Below are 5,851 nucleotides of genomic sequence, written 5' to 3'. Positions count from 1 at the left end.
GACGCAGCCTCTCTTCTTGTTAGGGAGCGTCAGATAAGAGTGTCCAGCTCTTCTCTTCCTGCTTGTTCAGCTATTATCGCTGTGAGAAAGAATTTATAAAACAGTCTTGTAGTGGACAACAGTCTAAGTCATCAAAAGGTCAACATACAGTATTCTATCATATGCAAACTTATATCATTAAAAGCTTATACTGACTACTAAGTACAATTTTCCATTGACATTCCCTCCTGTTGTCAGTATAACTTTCAAGTGAGATATCAGTATGTAACATCTTGTTGTACAGTTTCTATCACACCATCATTAATCACACAAAGTCTTCATGTTCCAACAGGTCGGAGTCATCATCATCATCATCATTTGTCACGGCTATGTATGCAGCAACAGTGGAAACAATTATACGGTTAATCATGAGTTTTAGACATGGCAGTATACATGTTACAAAGACACAAATAAAAGTAAGAATACAAAAGGGATAAATAGAATAAATAAGAATAAGAATACAAAGGAATTGCAAGTATTTCAGTATTTCAAGTATTGAAGTCTATTGCACCGTTGGTTTTTAACAAAAGTATTACACAGTGAAAAGGGAGTAGTAGTCTTTTTAGCAGTCACTTGTATTATTTACATAGGCCTGATTTTGGGCTGCTGGATCTGTCTCAAGGCGTTCAGGGCGTCAGTCATGTTTGATGAGTGTACATTGTCTGATGTGTGTGTGTGTCATTTCTCACTCAATCAACAAGTGCACGTCTGTTCAGGTGTGTGTTTCTCTTCATTCTGAGTCAGTGTGTGTAGATGTGTATGTTAGTGTATGTTGGCGTGTTTATCACTTTCCTGTTCTGGTGTTTGGGTAAACCACGGCCTGAAGCGTGTCCTGGGGTCCTGCCCTCCTCCTTTTCAGTCCGGTTGCGACCATTGCTGCTGCTGCTGCTCAAAGTTCAGTCTGTCCTGGTTTTGGCCCAATTGGGGCAGTCCTTTCTTCTTCTGTGTTTTGTCCATTCTGAGGTGCCTTTTGACCTCAGTTGCTCCTCCTGTCTCTGGCACGCCCTTTCTTCTGCTGCCCGATCATCCGTGTTGGTCCGTCACTGTCCTGTACAGTGTTAATGCAGAGTTATCAAGGTCAGCATTCTTTTGCTCGGCTTACTTTTCATTCGGGCTTAATGGGCGTCTCGTCACAGCTCTGTCAGCTGAGCTGTCTGGAAATCTTCCCCGTGTAGTGAAACGGGCCTTGGATTTAACGCTCTCCGTCTCTGCTGCATGAGATCGCTTTCCTGTAGCACTGTTGACATTTTTAGATTGTTGTTATGGGTCCAGCTGCTGCAGCATTTGGTCAGGGTCAGGGTCAGAGATGGTAGAGGGGAGAGCAGGAGTCCAGGTCAGCTTCGGCTTTCAGGACCGGCAAAGCAGCCTGTAATTAAACATAAGAGAAAAACAAAAACAAAACAAAAACAGACGAACAGGAAAATGATGTTGTATTGGCTGTGTTATTCAGAGAGGGGAGAAACACCGGGCCAGGCCCTGTGTCAGCCTTCTCTCCCCCTTTTTTGTTTTTCCTCACAATATAATCAACTCATAACCCACCAAGTTGACAGGACAACACAGGTAGATATTAAAATTCGTAAGATCACGTTTAAAAGCACAAAAAAGGAATTTTCCTTCCTTCAGTAATCACTTGTATGATTCAATCAGCAGAAAACATCTCACAATTTGACTCTTAACCACTAAATTTGTTGTTTCATCACTGGTTGGTCATACCAGTCTCGTTCTTTTTGAAGTTGTTGTCCTGCAACCCAGAGAGTTTATTTGTTAGTAGTGGATAAACTTCAGCATTTGATAACAAAACTATTAAGTTTTCCCTGTTTTAACACTACTAAGGATATAGGCGCATGTATAGTGTGTGCTGTAGTGTAAGCTGTTCTTCATTGCATGTATGTGTGTTAGTAGCTTGCAAGCAGGGCCTCTGGGCCTGTCTCACCCAAAAGAGCATTTTCTCAACAGTTGCCTTTCTCTCACGTGTGTTAAGAAAGGCAAATGTGCTTGTAGCAGTTGTGAGATTATTATGCTGTTATATATTACATTATACCTGTAATCAAAATGAGTGAATCATGATACTGCTGTAGGCCACATCACACTTCTGAGTTAAAAGAATGTGAAAATCATTAGATTTATTAGATAGGTTTGTATTATCCTATGCTGCTGATTTATTGTGAGTGAGTTACACTGTTTCATGACATTTCATACTGCCGAGTTATGAAAAGAATATTGTATTCAGAGAGTAGGGGCCTCTCTCTTTTTTTTTTTTTTTTTTTTTTGTGATAGTAAAGAGCCACGGGAGCGTCACCCCACCTTTGGTGGAGGCAGAAAAACAGGGAGCCAAGGTCATAACTCAGGCTCACTAAGAGTTAGAAAGAATATGAATGCTTAGTTTGTGGCTGTGGCGCATTTTGTATGGCTTCTTTCTTTGTTTAGTAGCTTTCTGCCTTCACCTGAGGGTGTGCCCTAAGCATGTGACTTCAGGTCTCCATAATTGGAGTTTATTTAAAGATAAATAAAATGATTTCATATATGCTCGCAGATCATGCATTAGACGGTATGTTGCAGTATTAGCCTGCTTCAACACTTAAGCAAAACATCACTCTTTGTTTTATTATTATTATTATTATTATTATTATAAATTCTCCTTTCTCAAAAACAGAAAATGAAATTGTAGTTGTTCTTGGTTGAGAAACACAAAACCTCCCTTTTCCCCCTTTTTTTCAAAACAAGAAACTAAGTTTTAACTTTTCTGGCTTGTCACCTAAAACAAAACAGACAACCCAGCTCTCAGCTGGCTCTGAACAGAAGTTACAGTACTCATCACTCAAGCAACATTTCAAAAACAAAAGAAACAAAAACAAAACTCAGCACACTGCACAGAGAACAACAACAATACACAACTGAAGATGTTGTTCTTGTTTGTTCTCCTTGAATTTTAGAATAAAGTTATTACATCTGCATTAGTAAATCATATGCCTAATCATTATGTGTCACTGTGATCCACAAGTATGATCACAAATTTAGTCATTTTCAACCCAACAAAACAAAAAACAAAACAAAACAAAAACAAGTTACTGATGGCTTGAACGCTTTACACACGAGTCAGGATGCAAAAGGCTGCTGCCAAAGACAAATCAGAAGCGTGAGGGAAAAAAAAACAAAAAAACTGAGCCCACAGACGGCTTCATGTTTGAGCTTTAATAGCAGTTTCCCTCCCTCTGATGTGTTCTTATGTAGCTCCTGCTCTAAAAATGTGTAACCTGCTCATCAGCTTAGCAGTGACCATGTATTTAATTCAGCTTCTCAATTGTGCAGCTTTAGCTGTTGTATAGAGGGTTTAGCTTGTTAGTGTTAGTATAGGTGTGCTCTATATTTCAGCAATGTCTCATCTAGGATGACAGGTTTTCAAGCAGGTCAAGTGCCTCTATGCACTTAATTAGTTTAGATATTTCTTTATCTCATATGTCATTATACTGAATTTGAGCAAACCTTAAGCTTGATGCAGACTACTTTTAACAATTATCCACCTCACATCATAGCTAACTGAGGTGCCTCTTCATATTAATATTATGTTATTATTAATGTTATTATCTTTTTATATAACAGCAATAGTATATTACAATATTTTATTTTGCATCCATCAAGGGATGGGGGTGATCTGCAGTTTCACCCCGTCCCAAGCTGGAGACATTTTCCTTTTCACACACTTTCCTTGGCTGAACAATGACAAAACCTTAATATACCTTATGCATCTCTCTATTTCATTTAATATGTGTTTGTGTGAGTTATGTATTTTCATGCAGTCTATCCATTCTAGGCACGGTCGTCCTGCCAACTATATTTCATTGTTAATACCAGTTTACAGGTTGTTATCCTTGCTTTTATCAATTTGAATACATTACAGTTGTTTTATTTAACTTTATTCCTCTTGCATTTATATGTATTCAGTTGGGTCTGTTTCCAGCCCTTTTTAAACTTATACTTGGATCTCTAATTTTACTTGGTGAGGGATTATTATGTTCTTCCTAATCTGAACTGCTTCTTTGTTTCTTACAGTCACGTGCAAAATGTCCCTCTTTTCCACACCTCCAGCATGCAGTATTAAAGTCACTGTTTGGTGTGTGTCTAAACCTGTCTCTACCCCCTGCTCCTGCCCTACGCATTCCTCTCCCTCTCTTTTGGCCTCTGAAACCTCTCCTGTAGCCTCCACTGAAAGCTGTGAGAACAGTGTCAGCGTCGAGGGCAAAAACTGAGACCTTCTCTTTCTTTTTCACCACTGTCTGTGCATGGTTAGCATATTGAAACGCCTCATCTGCTGTGCCCGTATCTTGCGTTACCCAATTCTTTTCTACATGAGACCTAATGGGTGGTAGTAATCCTTCAATGAAAGTGCGTTTAAATAGATTTTTATTTTCCTCTTTCTTTTTCTTATTTTCAGTTCTCCTTTCAGCTTCAGTTTCCCATGCTTGGAAAAGTTTATATTCTTCTTCACGTTTTAATTTCTTCTTTGGGTCTTTTGTTAATGTAATTTCTTGTTTCAGGACAGCTTTCAACTGGGTAACAGCTGAGGGATTGCATTACCCTTCCCAGCTGTGGTTTTTAGCTTTTTGTGGATTTCTCCACCTATTTGCACTTATTCTACCTGCTCCGGTTTGTTGCTTTTCTAAACATTCCTCATCAGGTGTTAATTTTGCTTGTTTATTCCCCATTGTCAAAGATTTTGCTGGGCTGTCACTGGCACGCTTGACTTCAGAGTGGTTGCTGATACGCCCTTCTACTTCACTTCTAAAAAATGAAGGGGTATCAGTTTTACGAGATAAAACTCAACCGTTCTCATTTGTCACCAGTACGTGAGCCTCAGCAAAGAAAACAAATAAAATAGAAGTAGTTCAGCAGCGTATTGTGCTGTAAAATCAACTTACTTCCAGACACATACACACACATAGACATTTGCGCGCTTTTACTAATTCGGTTCCTTATGGCGATTCCTAACCTATTTTATTTGTCGGTTCATTAAGGCGATTCCTAACCTATTTTATTTGTCGGTTCATTAAGGCGATTCCTAACCTATTTTATTTGTCGGTTCATTAAGGCGATTCCTAACCTATTTTATTTGTCGGTTCATTATGGCGATTCCTAACCAAAGTAGTGTTTCTCACCTCTCAGACGTCTCACTGGTGATTCGGATCGTCAGACTGAATCCCGCCGCCGTGGACCAGACTAAAAACACCGGCCTGGACCCGAATTCACACGTTCCAGGGCTTTCGGCCTCGTCTAAGAGGGCTGTGCACAGACTTCGGTGCTGGCTCCACGGCGTCAGGAAACAGTATGCCAGATCCTGGAACAGAGTCACAGATAACAGTTCTGATGTTTCTGCCCCGGCTACGAAGGACCAAATAAATGTCAAGAGATTTACTCTAAAGACACTTCTTCAGCTAAGAGTCTAAGGGTAGAAACACACACAGACGCTGTGGTTTTCACTTGTATACAAGGGCGGTCACAGAACGCTCACACCAGAGTGGGGGCCCTGTGATGCGCGCTCTGTTCTTGCACTTGTCTTTATTTATATACAAAAATAATACAACAGTGAATACGTCTATTCATAGGCAGAGGAAAGTTAGTGCGTAGGGAGTGAAGATAAGAGTGGTTCAGGTGTATGCATGTGTGTTGTGGGATACAGAAAGACGCGGCCTCTCTTCTCGTTAGGGAGCGTCAGATAAGAGTGTCCAGCTCTCCTCTTCCTGCTTGTTCAGCTATTATCGCTGTGAGAAAGAATTTATAAAACAGTCTTGTAGTGGACAACAGTCTAAGTCATCAA

The 5,851-nt window shown here is 40.0% G+C and overlaps 1 long non-coding RNA gene across 1 annotated transcript; it reads right to left on the bottom strand.

Moving 5' to 3' along the window:
* Positions 1-4,740: 4,740 nt before the first annotated feature.
* On the bottom strand, positions 4,741-5,447 carry LOC112845335 (uncharacterized). The gene is made up of 2 exons (XR_003218154.1): positions 5,138-5,447; positions 4,741-5,063 (listed from the first exon to the last, which is right to left on the bottom strand). It is a non-coding gene; the product is annotated as an uncharacterized LOC112845335 (long non-coding RNA).
* Between the last annotated feature and the right edge of the window lie 404 nt (positions 5,448-5,851).

Source organism: Oreochromis niloticus, unplaced genomic scaffold (genome assembly GCF_001858045.2).
Source record: "Oreochromis niloticus isolate F11D_XX unplaced genomic scaffold, O_niloticus_UMD_NMBU tig00006757_pilon, whole genome shotgun sequence".
NCBI classification, from domain to species: domain Eukaryota; kingdom Metazoa; phylum Chordata; class Actinopteri; order Cichliformes; family Cichlidae; genus Oreochromis; species Oreochromis niloticus.
This window is presented reverse-complemented; position numbering and strand designations above follow the sequence as displayed.